The 19,268-nt window shown below is 36.6% G+C and overlaps 1 protein-coding gene and 1 pseudogene across 3 annotated transcripts in view; one reads left to right on the forward strand and one right to left on the reverse strand.

The window, feature by feature from the left end:
- CD1H11orf80 (chromosome D1 C11orf80 homolog) overlaps positions 1 to 19,268 on the forward strand; it is a 95,624-nt gene that overhangs the window by 19,870 nt on the left and 56,486 nt on the right. The window lies entirely within an intron of this gene.
- Positions 14,306 to 16,114, reverse strand: LOC122484033 (annotated as a pseudogene).

A 19,268-nucleotide genomic window follows, 5' to 3' on the forward strand; every position in this document is an offset into this window, starting at 1 on the left:
TTAACCCCTTCCTCTCTGTGCTTCCTTCTGATCAGTCTATAACAGAGGTTCTTAAAGTCACTGATCTAACTAAGATTTTGGGCAGTTTTGTGTTTATGTGCATGTATCTGGTGAGAAGGTGCATAATCAGATTTTAACAGTCTGTGACCTAAGGAAGATAAAAATGACTGGTTAACTTTCACCCATTCCTTAAATAATAATCCTACTTAGGTCCTGTCATACATATACCTATTGTTCCTCTATATTAGTATCTATTCTTTCTTTTCTCTCCAGTCTCTTCTATTCTAAACTTTTTAGCATAGTCATCTGAATGTCCACTGATACTTCAAATTCAGCATGTCTAAAATTTAATTTCTCATGTTCTCCCCAAAGCCTGACCCTCCTCCAAGTTTATTCCCTTTTTTACTATCTAAGTAGTTATATAAGTATCTAAGTATTATATAAGTACTATCTATATTATAGTACTATATTATTACTATTATATAAGTACTATATAATACTATCTAAGTATTATATAAGCCTAGTAATTTGAACTTTTCTTCTCTTTTCCTTAAATTCATATCCAGTCAGACTCAAAATCTTGCTGATTGTACCTCCTAAATATTTCTTGAAACTGCTCCTTTTTCTCTATCCCTATAATGGTCCTGATTCAGAATCTCATTATTCTTGCCTATAATAATTTCCTCATTGGTCTTCCTATTGTTTTATTTTTTAATGTTTATTTTTAAGAGAGAGAGTGCGAGTGCATGAGGGAGGGGCAGAGAGAGGGACAGAGGATCTGAAGCAGGTTCTGCATGGAGAGTGCAGAGCCTGATGTAGAACTCAAACTCATGAACTGTGAGGAGATGACCAGAGCCAAACTAGAACTCCCCCCAATTGGTCTTCTTATCTTTAGTCTTGGCCTCTCAAATCCATTTTCTTCAAAGTTGCCAGCCTCCTCAAGACCACACTTTTAGCTCTTGATTAATTCTCACTCTTACTAAAATGATCTGTTAATGCATCTGTCTCCCTTACTAGACCATGAGGATAAGACTTCTTGAGGGTAAGATTTTTGTCTTAAAATTTTTTGTGTATCCCCAGTGTTAGTCCACTGCTGGCCATATAGTGAGTAGTCAGTAAATGCTTAAAAACATCTAAAAAACATTTGAAATATAAAATATTTGCTTAAATACATGAAATAGCAAAGGATAAATAATAAATAATTATACTCATTACACAGAATGAACAGATACTGAGATTGTGATATATTTTCTTCAAGCTTTTTAAAAATAACACCTTAAAGATAAAGTTGGAAACTCCTACTCCCTATGTGTTTTAAGTGTGTAAGTTTTGAAACGTGCTTATTTGCTATCCATGTATTTTCTTTGGTGAAGTGTATATTCATATCTTTTCCCTATATTTTAATTGGGTTATTTGTTTTCTTCTTATTGAATTTTGAGAGTTTAAAAAAATATATTCTGGATAAACCAGGTAAATGGTTTGAATATATTTTCTCCCAGTCTTTGGCTTGTTCTTTCATTCTTTTAAGTGTCTTTAGCAAAAAAGTTCTTAATTTTTATGAAGTCAGATTTATCTTTTTTTTTTTTTTTATGGATCATATACTTTTGTTTGAGAGAGGGAGGGAGGGAGATCAATCCATGAACTGAGCTCAAGACCTGAGCCTAAATGAAGAGTTGGATGCTTAATTGACTGAGCCACCCAGGCACCCCTATAGATCATGCTTTTGGTGTCATATCTAAGGAAACTTCACATAGCCTAAAGTCACACAGGTTTTATTCTATATATTCTTCATAAAATTTTTTAATTTTTTATATTTATATTTATATAAATATTTATATATTTATAAATATATATTTTTTAGATTTATAATTTTTATATTTATAAATGGTTTTATGTTTAGAATTACATTTATTACATTTGTAATTTGGGTCTGTGACCCATGTTGAGTTAATTTTTTACATATGATGCAAGAATTGGATTGAAGTTTAATTTTTTGCTTATGGGTATCCCAGTTGTTCTACCATCATTTATTGAAAAGACTGTCCTTCTCCACTACATTGCCTTTGTACTTTTGCTGAAAACTTGATTGACCATATATGTGTGGGTCTATTTCTGGACTTTGAATTCTGTTACTTTGGTCTCTTTGTATTGATTACTGTGGCTTTAAAATAGGTCTTCAAGTCCTCCAACTTTGTTCTTTTTTTCAAGTTCATGACATTCATGTTTGTTGTAAGTCCTTGACATTTCTATCTATTTTAGAATCTACTTGTCAATATCTGCAAAAGCCTGCTGGGATTTTGATTGAGAGTGTATTCCATTGATAGTTCAGTTTGGGGGAGAATTAACATCTATCTTAGCAATATTCAGTCTCTTGTTTTAAAAAAAGTTTATTTTGAGAGAGGGAGAGAGCATGTGCACATGTGCATGTGAGTGGGGGAGGGGCAGAGAGAGAGGGAGAGAGAAAGAATCCCAGTCTTCACACTGCCAACACAGAGCCAGATGTGGGGCCTCAAACTCATGAAGTGTGAGATCATGACCTGAGCCAAAGTTGGAGGCTTAACCAACTGAACCACCCAGGCGCCTCAGCAGTATTCATTCTTCTGATGCATGAACACAGTATATGTATTAATTTCTTAGGTTGTCTTTAATTTCTGTAGTTCTTAGTGTACGAATATTGTACCTTTTTGATCAGATTTAACTCTGAGCATTTAATATTTTTGATGGCTATTGTAAATGATATTTTTGAAATTTTAAATTTCCAATTGTTTATTGCCAGTATTTGGAATACAATAGATTAGAAGTTGTTTCAGCCTTGCTAAACTATTCTAGTAGCTTTTATGTAGATTCCACAGGATTTTCTACATTGAGGATCATAGCATCTACAACTAGAGTTTTACTTCTTACTTTCCAGGCTGGATACCTTTTATTTCTTTTCTTGCCTTATTGAACTGGCTAGATCCTCTAGTGCAATGTTGAATATATGTGGTGAGATCAGACTTTCTCACCTTGTTCTGACCTTAGGATATCAATTTTTCACCATTAAGTATGCAGGTTATGTATTTTTTCTTGAGTAAGTGTGAGTAGTTTGTGTCTTTCAAGGAATTTGCCCATTTCATTTGTTGTTGAATTTATTGGCATATAACTGTTCATAATATACCCTTATTATCTTTCTAAACTGTGTAGAATCTCTAGCAATATCATCTCTTTCTCTCCTGATACTGGTAATTTATATTTGTTTGTTCTCTCTTTCTCTCTCTTACTCCTTCCCTCCTTCCTACCTTCCTCCCTCCTTCTCTCTCTCTCCCTCCCTCCCTCCCTCCCTCCCTCCTTCCTTCCCTCCCTCCCTTAATCTGTCTGGCAAGAATCAGGTTCTTTCTGTTGTATTCTTTTTCATTGATTTTTCACTCTGATCTTTTATTCTTTCCTTTCTTCTGCTTGCCTTGGATCTCATTTGCTCTTCTGTTCCTAGTTTTTAAAAGTGGAAGCTGCAATCATTGATTTGAGACCATTCTTTTCTACACTGAATTATGATGTTCTTTAATATAGTTCTTTTAATAGTGCTAAAGTTTTGAGGGCGTCTGGGTGGCTCAATCAGTTAAGCATTCAACCCTTGACTTCCGTTTGGGTCATGATCTCATGGTTGGTGAGTTCTAGCTACACATCGGGCTCTTTACTGATAGTGTGGTCAGTATGATAGTCTTATTTCCTAAAACTTTAGAATAAATCTTGCTATATGATAAGGCAAATCCCCCCCTCCTTATTGTTATTTTTCAGAATTGTCTTTGTTTTTTTCAAACTGTTACTCTTGTTTGTGAATTTTATAATTTAAGTTCCATGAAAAATCTTGTTGTGGTCTTGTTATTATATTAAATTTGTGGATTAATTTGGTAGCAGCATTTTTATAGTATTAAGTGTGTCTATGAATTGATATAGCTTCTCATTTAGAGCTTCTATGAATTGATATAGCTTCTCATTTAGAGCTTTTTAAAAATGTTACTTAATTTTAACTGCCACAACAAGGAGGTAGGCACTATAATCTTCAATAGAAAGATTCTGTAGGAAAACAAGGAGCTTTCCCAAGAGCACATGGTTATTAGTAAAGCCAAAGTTGGCCTGATTCCAGAGACCATTTTGCTACATTTTATTATTCAAAATATTTTCTCCCCATGGGATAATTATACTTCCTGGCCCATTGACATAAAGCGGGGCCATGTAACTTGCTTAGGCCAGTGAAATGCTAGTGGAAGTGATATATGCCACCTCCCAGGAGAAACTTTAAGAGCCAATGTATTTTGGTCTTAGCTCCTTTTCTTCTACTCTGAGGCTAGGATGTCTGAAATGGAAGGTATTCCTTTAGCCTGGATTCTACTATGAAGTGGCTCCTTTTTTGCACTTGCCTGGAGTGCTGCAACCTCTTCAATGGTTTCTAGAATTCTCACAAAGGCAATTTGGTATTGTTGTTGAGGCAGTGTCTCCAAAGCGGGGCAAGGACCTGGGACTTCCTCTTCTGCCCTTTGGCTGAAGGATCCTGGTTAGATCCTATTTTATGTTAATACTGTGATTGTTCTCATAGCAAACAGTCTTAGATATATTTTGTTATATATATATATATATATATATATATATATATATATATATATATATATATATCCATCCCTAGTGTCATAATTTTTGTTGCCATTATGAGTGGTATTCATTGTTTTTCAACATTGCTGAATTGAACTGTTAATTTTGGTAGTTTATTCGTAGATTCTCTTGGGTTCTCTATATGGGCACTTAAATCATCTCTAAATTATGACAACTTTGACTTTTCCTTTTCACTCTTTATATGGCTTACTTCTTTTCCTTGTCATATAGAACAGTACTAGTACTGGTTAGAAGACCAGGGGTGATATTACGTATCTGTGGTTTGTCTTCCTTTAATGAGATTAATTAAGTAAATATACTTAAAATTAAGTATATTTACTGTGGTTTTTTGGCACTTGCTTCTTATCAGGTTGAGGAATCTGTCTTCTTAATTTGCTAGTAGTGTTTGTTATGAATGTGTGTTGTATTTTCTAAAGAGCTTTTTCTATATCTTTTGAGATTATGATATGGTTTTTTAAAAACCATTATTTATTTTGAGAGAGAGCATGAGCAGGGGAGAGGTAGGGAGAGGGGGAGAGAGAATCCCAAGCAGGCTCTGTCCTGTCACCTCGGAGCCCGACACAGGACTTGATCTCATGAACTGTGAGATCACGACCTGAACTGAAATCAAGAGTCAGACACTTAACCGACTGAGCCACCTAGTTGCCCCTATTTTATGGTTTTTAAAATCTTTATTAATATGATGATTTATAGTGGTAGACATCCATGAAGTTCCATCACAATTTTATCATGAGATTTTTATATATCCTGGATTTAATGTTTTATCTTTGTTCTCAGTGAGATTGATTTCTATTGTCCTTGTCCTATTCTGGTAGCAAGATTATACTTGCTTTATAAAGTGAGTTGGGTAGGTTTATCCATTTCTGTTCTGGGTTTTTTTTAATATGTATTCTTTGAAGATTTGGTAAAGCTAACCTGTAAAAAAAAAAATCATTTGAACCTGGCATTTTGAGATGAAGGTAGGTGAAGAGGGAAATATATATTTTTTAATGTTTATTTATTTTTTTTTTTTAATTTTTTTTTTTCAACGTTTATTTATTTTTGGGACAGAGAGAGACAGAGCATGAACAGGGGAGGGGCAGAGAGAGACGGAGACACAGAATCAGAAACAAGCTCCAGGCTCCGAGCCATCAGCCCAGAGCCCGACGCGGGGCTCGAACTCACGGACCGCGAGATCGTGACCTGGCTGAAGTCGGACGCTTAACCGACTGCGCCACCCAGGCGCCCCAATGTTTATTTATTTTTTGAGAGAGAGCATGAGTGAGTGTGGGGGGGGGGGCAGAGAGAGGGGGACAGAGGATTTGAAGTGGGCTCTTTGCTGAGAGAAGAGAACCTGATATGGGGCTCAAACTCATGAACCATGAGATCATGACCTGAGCTGAAGTTGGATGCTTAACTGACTGAGTCACCCAGGATCTCCTAGTAGGAAACACTTTTGATAACTAGTTTGTTTTCTTGGATGACGTTTGGTTTAAGTTTTCTGTTTCTCCCAGAGTCAATTTTGGAGGTACATATATATCTTATAAAAAAAAATACACAAACACACAGATTATTTACTTCTTTTCAATCATTCATCCGATACATACTTACTGAACACCTGCTGTATGGTAGACATTTCATCTTAGTTTTCAAATTAATTGATGTGAAGTCTTTTATGACTTACAGATATTTGTACTTTTATCTCTTTTTGATTTTTTATGTCGTTTTTGTGCCTTTTTCTTGATGGTGGTGATAACACTAATAGCAGACATTTCATTTTAAACAAAAAGGGTAAGTAATTTGTTCAAAGTCACAAAGGTAGTAAATGGTTGAGTGGGATATATGAACCCAGATAGACTGGCTCCAGAAACTGTCTTAACCACTATTCCATAGTATTTTGGTTTACTCTACAGTATGCTGTTTTGCTAGAGCTTTGCTTCCTATATTAGCTTTTCAGATAAATTCTCATTTCTGTTCAATGAATTAACAGAAATTAATTTCTCTCTTCCTTTGACAACTTCTTACCTTACTCTCGTACCACAGGTTGAAGAAATCTATCACCTGTATCACGTTTGGTGGTTGAGTTGTTGAGGTTCTTTGAAGAGGCAGGTATAGTTTTGGAAAATGATCATTTTTTCTCCTTCCATTCTCAGTTTACATCCTTTTTGTTTGGTAACCAGTAGTAGTATCAGGCTCAGCTGCATATTCCTTTGTTATATAGACTTGAGTGATCACACTTCCTGACTGACTTGCTTGGCTGGAAGAGCCCACTGAATATGCAGCAATGGCAACTAGTCTCTGCTTTTTTGAAGTAGTGAATGAAGATCTGACACAACATTTCTGAAAGGTTGCTGACCCTCCATTAAAATGTTCTGCTTTCTATTTCTTTCACTAAAGCATGTCTGGGGTTGTTTTATAATGTGGAAATAATTAGCCAATTTAACTAATAGCATCAGTCCACAGAGCCAACCAAAGAACTTTTCATCTTTTGGCTTAATTAGCTTCATTCTTTAAAATGCTTGATACTGCTGCTTTATTTACTGGTACATTACCTGCAAGCATTATTATAAAGCTATGCTAAAGGACAGAAGTCAGGCCAGTTGCTGGTTTGCTGAGTCTCTTAGAATAAAAAAAACAACATGCAGCCAGATGTCAAATTCAGCCACCGTCAAATGAATTATTTTTATTTTTTAATGTTTATTTAAAAATTTTTTAAATGTTTTATTTATATTTGAGAGCGAGACAGACAGACAGTGCATGAGTGGGGGAGAAGGGCAGAGACAGTGGGAGACACAGAATCTGCAGCAGGCTCCAGGTTCTGAGCTGTCAGCACAGAGCCCGACATGGGGCTCAATCTCATGAACCTGAGCCAAAGTTGGACTCCTAACCAACTGAGCCACCCAGGCACCCCAAATAAATTATTTTTAAAAGGAACTTTTTGTTAACAGAAGCAATATTACCCATTTTAGAATATTGGGAAAATAGAGGAAAGGAAAACATTTCTTGCACAATAAATGTTAGCATTTTATTATATTCTCTTCCAAATTCCCATGTATTTAAAAAAAATTTTTTTAGCATTTATTCAATTTTGAAAGACTAAGAGAGACAGAGCATGAGCAGGGGTGGGGCAGAGAGAGAGACACACACAGGATCCGAAGAAGGCTCCAGACTTTGAGCTGTCAGCACAGAGCCTGACACAGGCTCGAACTCACAGACCAAGAGATCATGACCTGAGCCAAAGTCGGACGCTTAACCAACTGAGCCACCCAGGTGCCCCTCCCGTGTATTTTTAAAACAGTTGTAATCACAGTATATGCCTAGTTTTGTCCTACTACTTTTTTTTAACTTGACATGCAAGCATTTTTTTCATGTTATGACATAGTCTTCTAGTTATTATTTTTAATGAATAAATTGTCCATAAGATGTATCATAAATTAATATTTTGATATCTGTAGGCATTTAAAAAAAGTTGTGTCAGGTGCCTAGGTGGCTCAGTCATTACACATCTGACTCACATACAGGTTATGATCTCATGGTTTTTGAGTTTGAGTTGGGTGAGCTCTAGCCCTGCATCAAGTGAGCCCGAGCCCTGCTTTGGGTAAATGCAAGCCCCACTTCGGATGAGCCCTGCTTCTCTCTCTCTCTCTCTCTCTCTCTCTCTCTCTCTCTCTCTCTCTCTCTCTCTTTCTCTCTCTGCGTCTCCTGGGATTCACTCTCTTCCCCCCCCCCCCCCACTTGCGCCCTGCACCTCTCTCTCTCAAAAAAAAAAAAAAGTGTCATGTAATGTAGCATTTGTAAGTGAAGGTATCAACTTCTTATACTTTGCCAGCATTGGGAATTTCAGTTACTTAAAATATTTTAGCCAATTTACTAGTTAATTTGTATCTGTTTGAAACTTTTTATAAGTGTTCACTATCTGTACTTTCTTTTTCTCAACTTTCTCCATATCTTTACGGTTAAATTTCTAGTGTGAAATTTAGAATAAATTCAGTTACTAGCTGTGTGCTATGATCTGAATATTTATTTCCCCAAACATTCATATGTTGGAATCTTAATGCTCAACGTGATGGTATTAGGAGAGGGAACCTTTGGGAAGTGCTTAGCTCATGTGGATGGAGTCCTCATGAATGGGATTAGTACCCTTATAACAGAGACCTCACAGAGCTTCCTAGCTCTTTATGCCATGTGAGAATGCAATGACAAGTCTGGAACCTGTAAGAGGGCCCAGAACCCAACTTCAGCCTCCAGAACTGTGAGAAATAAATACCTGTTGTTTATAAGCTGCCAAGGTCTGTGATATTTTGTTATAGGAGCCCAAACAGACTTAGATACTATACAATTTGTATTTTTAGGCTTGACACCCTGATGTACAAATCATTGAGATTCATTTCACTATTGTATGCCATTTTGTTTCAAGATGCACAGTGGCTATGGAATGATAGGTTTAATGTAATGATTTCCTGAATCTTATTTTCTTCTAATACTCTACTGGTACAAGAGTATCCCTGTGGAAGTTCTTGAAGAACTAGAATATTATTTAAAAATTTTCTTTAAATGGGACACCTGGGTGGCTCAGTTGGTTAAGCGTCTGACTCTTGATTTTGGCTCACGTCATGATCTCATGGTTTGTGAGGTTGAGTCCCAGATCAGGCTCTGTGCTGATGTCATGGAACCTGCTTGGGATTCTCTCTCTTCTCTCTCTGCCCCTCTCCTTGCTCACACTCTTTCTCAAACTAAATAAACATCAAAAAAAAAGTTCTTTAAACAGCAGCTATTTGTATGATGATGTTCTTTCCCAAAGAGATTAATAAAAACTGAGTGTCTATACTGTTACTTTTATTATCAGATTTTATTTTACACTAAATAGGTATATATACCTATACCTATATAGGTATATAGGTCTAAAGCCTATATAGAGTCAGTCAGCTCTGTGCTTTAGAGTCAGTCAGCTCTGTGCTAGAACCCTAACTTTTACATGTGATGTGACATGTGTAAACCATTTTTCTCAGTTGTAAAAATGGGGCCAATAATAGAATTCCTATCTCCTAGAATCACACGAATTTAGTTAGATAATATTATAAAGTGTTAGTACAGTGCCCAATATATAGGAAATGCTTAAATAAATATCACCCATTATTAATAATAACATTTAGTTTTACTCTGAATAGTCAGGTTGTGTTCTAAATAATTTCTCTGTTTTGCTCCAAACTTTCTGAAAGGATTTCTTGACTATGTATTACTTGTTTGGGGAAGCTATCAAAAAACTAAATGGCATCAGTTCACGTTATTTATTGAAACAATCATAACAAGAATAAAAACACTTTGATTTCTCCATACCTTTTATTCTTAAAAAGAAATAATTTCTTTTTTTAAATTTCTTTTTATTTACTTATTTTTTCTAGAGAGAGAGAGAGCACGAGTAGTTAAGAGGGGCAGAGAGTGAGAGAGAGAGAGAGAGAATCTTAAACAGACTCCATGTTCAGCTCAGAGCCTGATGCAGGGCTTGATCCCATGAACCTGGGATGACTGAGATGAAATCAAGAGTTGGATGCTCAACCAACTGACCACTCAGGCGCCCCAGAATAATTTCTGTACATATTAGTTATCAGATATAGAATGTAAACTGTATAGACTAATAGCTGACAAGAATTTTATTTTTAAGGTATTCTAGACTTGTCTGCATTTATTTGGTAAATCAAATCCAAGTTCTTTAGTATTTACTCTTTGGGTATTTAAAAATTAATTTTTTCAGGGTGCCTGGGTGGCTAAGTCGGTTGAGCATCCAGGTCATGATCTCACAATTCCTGAGTTCAAGCCCTGCATCAGGCCCCTCCCCAGCTCATGGGCGTGCTCTCTCAAAAATAAATAAATTGTTTTAAAATTATTTTTTTCTTATTTATGAAATATTTTATATGTATGATATAAAACAAAGAATAATGAAAGAAACAAATATTACCTATACTTCTAGAGATAATTAAACATTTAAATATTTTTTCTTAAATCCTATGTTTATGTATCTAAATATTTATATAAATATCCTATTGCATAGTATATCTTATATTTTTTACTTGGAGTATTTTCTTATTTCATAAGAAGTCTTTGAAAGTATCAGTTAAAAAATCTGGGGTACCTGGGTGGCTCTGTTGGTTAAGTGTCTGACTCCTGATTTTCACTCAGGTCATGGTCTCAGAACTTGTGAGATAGAGCCCCCTACCAGGCCTTGCACTGACAGTGCGGAACATGCTTGGGATTCTCTCTCTCTGCCCCTCCCCCTGCTCTGTCTCTCAAAATAAACAAATAAACTTAAATCATAGCAAAAGTCCTAGTCAATGTAATAAAGCAAGAAAAATAAAAGGCATAGAAGTTGGGAAGGCATAAGTAAAACTGTCTTTATTTACAAATGAAATGATTATGTACAAAATTCTAGGGTATCTGCAAAATAAATATTAGAAGAAACGTATTTAGCAAGGTCATAGGATATAAAGTCTATAAACAAAAAATTAATATACTAGCAGCAAACAACTGGAAAAAAAAAAACAGTTTCAGGGCACCTGTCTGGCTCAGTCAGTGAGGCATGTGACTCTTGATCTAGGGGTTGCGAGTTCAAGACCCATGATGGGTGTAGAGCTTACTTTAAAAAGATAAGTTCCATTGATAATAGCATCAAGGAACATAAAACACTTAGGGATAAATTTAATGTAAAAATAAGAAGTTCTCTATGCTGAAAACTATAAAACACTGTTGAGAGAAATTAAACAATAAATGGAGAGAGATACTATTGGAAGATTGGAAGATTCAGTATTGCTAAGATGTCTGTTCTTCCCAAGTTGATCTCGGAATTCAACACAATCATAGTATCAGCAGACTTTTTGTAGAAATTGACAAACGGGTTAAAAAATTTATAAGGATGAATAAGCATTTTTAGCAAGGCTGTAGGATATAAGGTTAATGTACAAAAGTCCATTGGTTTTTTATACACCAACAATGAATAAGTGGCATTTTAAATTAAAAATATATTACTGTTGGGGTGCCTGGGTGGCTCAGTCGGTTAAATATCCAACTTTGGCTCAGGTCATGATCTCACAGTTTGTGGGTTGAAGCCCCACGTCGGGCTCTGTGCTGACAGCTCAGAGCCTGGAGCCTGTTTCTGATTCTGTCTCCCTCTCTTTCTGCCCCTCCCCCACTTGTGCGCTTGCTTGCTCTCTCAAAAAATGAATAAATGATAAAAAATTAAAAAAATATATATTACTGCTTACATTATCACTGCCAAAATGAAATACTTAGGTGTAAAGTAAAAAAAAAAAATGTATAAGATCTATATGAGGAAATATATAAAGTTTTGATGTAAGATATCAAAGAACTAAAAATAAGTGGAAGACATGTTCCATGTCCTGGATAGGAAGATTCAGTATTGGCAAGATGTCAGTTCTTCCCAGTTTGTATAGTTCCAATGCAATCCCAGTCATAATCCCAGTGAGTTATTTTGTGAATATTGACAAGCTGATTCTAAAGTTTATATGGAGAGACCAAAGACCCAGAATAGCCGACTCAGTATTAAAGGAGAAGAACAAAGTCAGAGAACTGGCACTACTTGACTTCAGGACTTAACTATAAAGCTGCATTAATCAGGGTAGTGTGGTGATGGTGAAAAAATAGACAAATAGATCACTGGAATTGAATAGGGAGACCAGAAATAGAGCCCTAACAGAGAGCTCACATAAATATAGTCAACTGACCTTTGACAAAGAAGTAAAGGCACTACAATGGAGCAAAGATAGTCTTTTCAAAAAATGGTACTGGAACAACTAGACACTCACATGCAAAAACATGAATCTAGACATGTATTACACCTTTATGAAAATTAACTCAAAATAGATCGTAATGTAAAACACAAAACTGTAGAACTCATGGAAGAAAATGTAGGTGACTTTGGGTATAGAGATGACTTTTTACATACAAGAACAAAGGAATGATCCATGGAAGAAATAATGGATAAGCTGGGCCTTATTAAAATTAAAAAGTTCTGCTCTGTAGAGATAACACCAAGAGAATGAGAAGGCAAGCCACAGACTGGGAGATATTTGCAAAAGACACATCTGATTAAAGGATTGCTATCCAAAATATAAAATAACTTTTAATAAGAAAACAACCCATTTAAAGGAATGGGCAGATCCTCCTCCACTTGTGCTCTTTCTCTCTCAAAAATAAATAAACAATAAAATTAAAAAAAAATGGGCAGAAGACCTGTATAGGCATCTTACCAAAGAAGATAAACAGATTGCAAGTAAACACATGAAAAGATGCTCTACATCATGTTGTTTAGGGAATTGCAAATGAAAACCATGAGATGCCACTACACACCTGTTAGAATAGCCAAAATCCAGAACACTGATACCAAATGCTAGCAAAGATTTGGAACATTGGAACTCTCATTCATTGTTGCAGCCACTTTGGAAGACAGTTTTGCAGTTTCTTACAAAATTAAATATACTCTTACAATATGATCCAGTAATCAGTCATGCTCTTTGGTATTTACCCAAATGAATTGAAAACTTACGTCCACATAAAAGCCTGTGCATGGATGTTTATATAGAAGCTTTCTTCCTAATTGTCAAAACTTGGAAGCAACGGGATCTCCTTCAGCAGATAAGTAGATAAACTATATATATATAAACAGTAGAATATTATTCAGCACTAAGATGAGCTATCAAGCCATAAAAATATATGGATGAAACTTAAGTGCATGTTACTGAGTAAAAGAAACCTATCCAAAAAGGCTACAAGCTGCATTATTCCAAGTGTATGACATTTTGGAAAAGGTAAAACCATGAAGACTATAAAAGGATTCATGGTTGCCAGGGGTCGGAGGGAAGCAGAGATGAATAGGGAAAGCACAGAAGATTTTCAGGGCAGTGAAACTATTCTTTGTAATCCTATAATGATGGATACATATATGTTAATCAAAACCCATAGGATGGATAACACTAGGAATGAATCCTGTGGACTTATGGTGATGATGATATGTCAGTTGGTTCATTAACTTCATTGATTATAACAAATGTACCATTATGGTACTGGAAGTTGATAGTGGAAGAGGTTGTGTTTGTATGGGGACAGAAGTATATGAGAATTCTTCGTATCTTCCCTCAACTTTTCCCTCAAAACTGCTGTAAAAAAATAAAGGTTATTCATTTAAACATTTTTAATTCCATTATAATTAACATATAGTTTTAATTCCATTATAATTAACATATTAGTTTCAAGTAGACAGTCTAGTGATTCAACAATTCTGTGTATTACTCAGGTAGTGCTCATCATGATAAGTGTACTCTTAATCCCCTCTCCCTATTTCACCCATTCGCCCATCCACCTCCCCTCTGGTAATCATTTTGTTCTCTATATTTAAGAATATGTTTTTTTTGTTTAAGAATCTTTTTCTCTTTGTTCATTTGTTTTCTTGAATTCCACATCTGAGTGAATTCATATGGTATTTGCCCTTTTCAGTCTGACTTATTTCACTTAGCATTATAAGGATTCATCTATATTGTTGCAAATGGCAAGATTTCATTCTTTTCTATGGTTGAGTAATATTCCAGTGTGTGTGTGTGTGTGTGTGTGTGTGTGTGTGTGTGTGTGTGTGTGTATCTCCCGTCTTTTTTTTTTTTTTTTTTTTTTTTCTCATTAAGCTTCTATTTTAATGGGTTTCAAAATTCCGTGACAGAATTTTGGTCAAGTTGTTTCTATTAAGAAGTACTGATTTTAAAAACTAATAACTTAAAACTGTCACTCACACACACACACACATACACACAAACCCAAGTGATCGACAAAACATTCTCTTTTCCTTCTGAAGGTTTTATAATGCATTGTTACCATTAACGAGTCTTTTACTATTAAATGGCCAATTGACGCAAACAGTTCTGAGACTGTTCTTCCACCACTGATTTAAGGCTGGGATGACTGGTATTCAGGATAATATTCATTTAGCCTTTTGAGCTTTTGGAACAGACTTGGTGACTTTGCCAGCTCCAGCTACTTTCTTGTCCACTGCTTTGATGACACCCATAGCAGCCATCTGTCTCATGTCACAAACAGCAGAAGAGCTCAGAGGAGGATAGAGAAGTTCTCAACACTCATAGACTTGCCAGGAACCATATCAACAATGGCAGCATCACCAGACTTCAAGAACTTTGGAACCATTTTGTAACTTTTTTTCCAGAATGATGATCAATCTCCTTTGGCTCAGTGAACAGCTAGGTGACAATCCAGCCCAGGTGTATATCCATCGCTGATTTGGCCTGGATGGTTCAAGATAATCACCTGAGCCATGAAGCCAGCTGCTTCTATTGGTAGGTCATTTTTGTTATCACCAGCCACATTGCCACAATGAACATCTTTGGCAGATATGTTCTTGACATTGAAGCCCACATTGTCCCCAGGAAGAGTGTCACTCAGAGTTTCATGGTATGTTTCAACAGACTTTACTTCAGTTGTGTAACATTGACTGGAGCAAAGGTGACCACCATGTCAGGTTTAAGAATACCAGTCTCCACTCGGCCCACAGGGACAGTACCAATACCATCAATTTTGTAGACATCTGGAGAGGAAGACGCAAGGGCTTGTCAGTTGGTTGAGTTGGTGGCAGAATGCAATCCAGAGCTTCAAAAAGTGTGGTTCTACTGGCCTTGCCATCTTTATGGCTGACTTTCCATCCCTTGAACCAAGGCATGTTAGGACTTGGCTCCAGCACATTTTCATCATTCCAACCAGAAATTGTAATAAATGCTACTGTGTAGGGGTTGTAGCCAATTTTCTTAATGTAGGTGCTGACTTCCTTATTATTTCCTCATATCTCCTGGCTGTAATGTGGCTCAGTAGAATCCACTTTGTTAACACCAATAATAAGTTATTTTACACCCAATGTGTAACATGCTCACAGGTCTGCCCATTCTTGGAGATACTGCTCCAAATTTACCAACACCAGCAGCAACAATCAGGACAGCACAGTCAGCCTGAGATGTGCCTGTAATAATGTTTTTTATAAAGTCTCTGTGTCCTGGGGCATCAATGATGGTCACATAACACTTGCTGGTCTTGAATTTCTACAGGGAGATATCAATGGTGATACCATGTTCACATTCAGCTTTCAGTTTATCCAAGACCCATGCGTACTTGAAGGAGCTCTTTCCCATCTCAATAGCCTCCCTCTCAAATTTTTCAATAGGTTTTTTGTTGATCCCATCACATTTGTAGGTCAGATGACCAGTAGTGGTAGACCTACCTGAATCTGTGTGTCCATTGATGATGATGTTGATATGAGTATTTTTCTTTCCCATTTTGGTTTAGGTTTAGCCGTGGTTTTCATGACACCTGTGTTCTGGCTATAAACCTGTTGCAAAAAATATATATCACATCTTTATGCATTCACATATCTATGGACTCTTGGGTTGCTTCCATATCTTGGCTATTGTAAATAATGCTGTAATAAACGTAGGGGTAAATATATCTTTTTGAATTAATGTTTTCATGGTTTTTTTTTTTTTTTGGTAAGTAGTGGAATTACTGGATAATATGGTAATTCTATCATGAATTTTTTAAGGAACCACTGTACTGATTTCCACAGTGGCTGCACTAGTTGGCATTCCTCACCAGCAATGCACAAGAGTTCCTTTTTCTCCACATCCTTGCCAACACTTGTTTCTTGTGTTTTTCATTTTAGCCATTCTGACAGGTGTGTGGCGATACCTCATTGTAGTTTTGATTTGCATTTCCCTGATGATGAGTGATGTTGAGCATCTCTGCTGATCACCTGTAATCCTTCCTCAGAGAAATGTCTGTGCATGTCTTCTGTCCATTTTTCGGTTGGAGTATTTGTTTTGTTTTTTTTTGGGGGGGACAGAGAGAGACAGAGCATGAATGGGGGAGGGACAGAGAGAGAGGGAGACACAGAATCGGAAACAGGCTCCAGACTCTGAGCCATCAGCCCAGAGCCTGACACGGGGCTCGAACTCACGGACCGCGAGATCGTGACCTGGCTGAAGTCGGACGCTTAACCGACTGCGCCATCCAGGCGCCCCGAAGTATTTGTTTTTTGAGTGTTGAGTTGTATAAGTTGAGTTGTATAAGTTCTTTATATATTTTGGATACTAACCCTTTGTTGGATATGACATTTGCAAATATCTTCTCTCATTCAGTAGTAGTCTTTTAGTTTTGTTGATTGTCTCCTTTGCTGTGCAGAAGCTTTTTATTTTGATGTAGTCCCAATAATTTATTTTTGCTTTTGTTTCCTTTGCCTCAGGAGACATATCTAGAAAAATGTTGCTATGGGTGATGTCAGAGAAATTACTGCATGTGCTCTCTTCTAGGATTTTTATGGTTTCAGGTCTCACATTTAGGTCTTTAATTCATTTTGGGTCTATTTTCATGTATGGAGAAAGTGGTCCAGTTTCATTTTTTCACATGTAGCTGTTCAGTTTTCCTAACACCATTTGTTGAAGAGACTGTCTTTTTCCTATTGCTTATTTTTGCTTTCTTTGTTGAAGATTAATTGACCCCATATGATCATGGGTTTATTTCTTTTTAAATAGAGGTTTAATTTTTTAAATTTTTTATTTTTGAGAGAGAGAGAGTGTGTGTGTGTGCGTGAGTGCGGGAGGGGCAGAGAGCAAGGGAGACACAGAATCTGAAGCAGACTCCAGGGTCTGAGCTGTCAGCACAGAGCCTGATGTGGGGTTTGAACTCATGGACCATGAGATCATGACCTGAGCCAAAGTCAGATGCTTAAATGACTAAGCCACCCAAGTGCCTCAATCATGGGTTTATTTCTGGGTTCTCTATTCTGTTCTATTGCTCTGTGTGTCTGTTTTTGTGCCAGTACCATACTGTTTTGATTATTGCAGCTTTGTAATATAACTTGAAGTGTGGGATTGTGACACCTCACCTCCAATTTTGTTTTTCTTTGTTAAGATTGCTTTGGCTATTCAGGGTCTTTTGTGGTTCCATACAAATTTTAGGATTATTTGTTCTAGTTCTGTGAATAATGCCTATGGTACTTTGATAGGGATTGCATTAAATCTGTAGATTGCTTTTTGTATTATAGACATTTTAACAATGTTCTCTCAGTCCATGAGCATGGAATATCTTTCCACTTGTTTGTGTCATCTTCAGTTTCTTTCAACAATGTTTTATTGTTTTAAAAGTACAAGTATTTAATCTCCTTGGTTAAGTTTATTCTTATGTGTTTTATTATTTTCAGTGTAATTGTAAATGGGACTATTTTCTTAATTTCTCCTTCTGCTACTTCATTATTAGTGTATAGAAATACAGAGGATTTTTGTATATTGTTTTGTATCTTGTGACCTTACTGAATAGACGTATCAGTTCTAGTAGTGTTTTGGTGAAGTCTTTACTATAAAATAAAACATCATGGTGGCATCCATCCTCTTCTGTGTTTCTTAGTATGGACCTGCTTGGGTTGATTTTGTTGGGGGCTCTCTGTGCCTTGGATTTCTGTTTCCTTCCTCATATTCAGGAAGTTTTCAGCTATAATTTCTTCAAATAAATGTTCTGCCACCTTTTTTCTCCTCCTCCTAGGACCCCTGTAATGTGAATGTTATTATACTTGACAGTATTTCTGAGTTCCCTTAAGCCTATTTTCATTTTTTATTATTTCTTTTCTCTCTTTTGTTCAGCTTGATTGCTTTCTATTACTCTTCTCCAGGTCACTTATCCATTCTTCTGCTTCCTCTGGTGTGTTAATTATTCCCTCTGATGTACTTTTAGTTTTAATTATTGAGTTCTTTACCTCTTGTTGGTTCTTTTTTATGTTGTCTATCTCTTTTTTTTTTATTTTTTTTTAACGTTTATTTATTTTTGAGACAGAGACAGAGCATGAACGGGGGAGGGGCAGAGAGAGAGGGAGACACGGAATCGGAAGCAGGTTCCAGGCTCTGAGCCATCAGCCCAGAGCCCGATGCAGGGCTCGAACTCACAGACCGCAAGATCGACCTGAGCTGAAGTCGGATGCTTAACCGACCAAGCCACCCAGGCGCCCCTATGTTGTCTATCTCTTTGTTGAGAGTCTCACTGAAGTTCTCTGTTTTTTCCACCAAGTCCAGTGAGTATCTTTATGACCATTACTTTAAATTCTCTATCAGGCATATTACTTACCTCCATTTTATTTAGCTCTTGCTGTGATGTTTTCCTGTTCTTTAATTTGGGACATATTCTTATGTCTTCTCATTTTGTCTTACTCCTTGTGTCTGTTTCTCTGTGTTAGGAAAGTCAGCTATATCTTCTGCTCTTGAAATTAGTGGCCTTATGAAGAAGAGGTCCTGTAGTGGCCTGTAGTGCAATGTCCTCTGTTCACCAGAACCTGGGGTGTCTCCTGTATGTTGCATGTGCCCTGCTTTTGTGGCCAAGCTGCATTTGCCTTCAGTCCAATCTTCTGGAATGACTCTCTTTGTTGTGGGCAGATTTTGGTCCCTGTGTTGTTAGTGGGCCATGGTGGAGCCACACTGGGTTTGAATTGAGTCAGACCAGGGTTTTACCAAAGCTGTGGTAGCACCGAACTGTAGGGCACTTTCCCTGTGTTGTCCTCTGAGAAGCTTTCATTGGTGGGTAGGGCCTGCAGTCAGACCCGA

The sequence above is a fragment of the Prionailurus bengalensis genome, chromosome D1, assembly GCF_016509475.1.
Source record: "Prionailurus bengalensis isolate Pbe53 chromosome D1, Fcat_Pben_1.1_paternal_pri, whole genome shotgun sequence".
In the NCBI taxonomy this organism is placed as follows: Eukaryota; Metazoa; Chordata; class Mammalia; order Carnivora; family Felidae; genus Prionailurus; species Prionailurus bengalensis.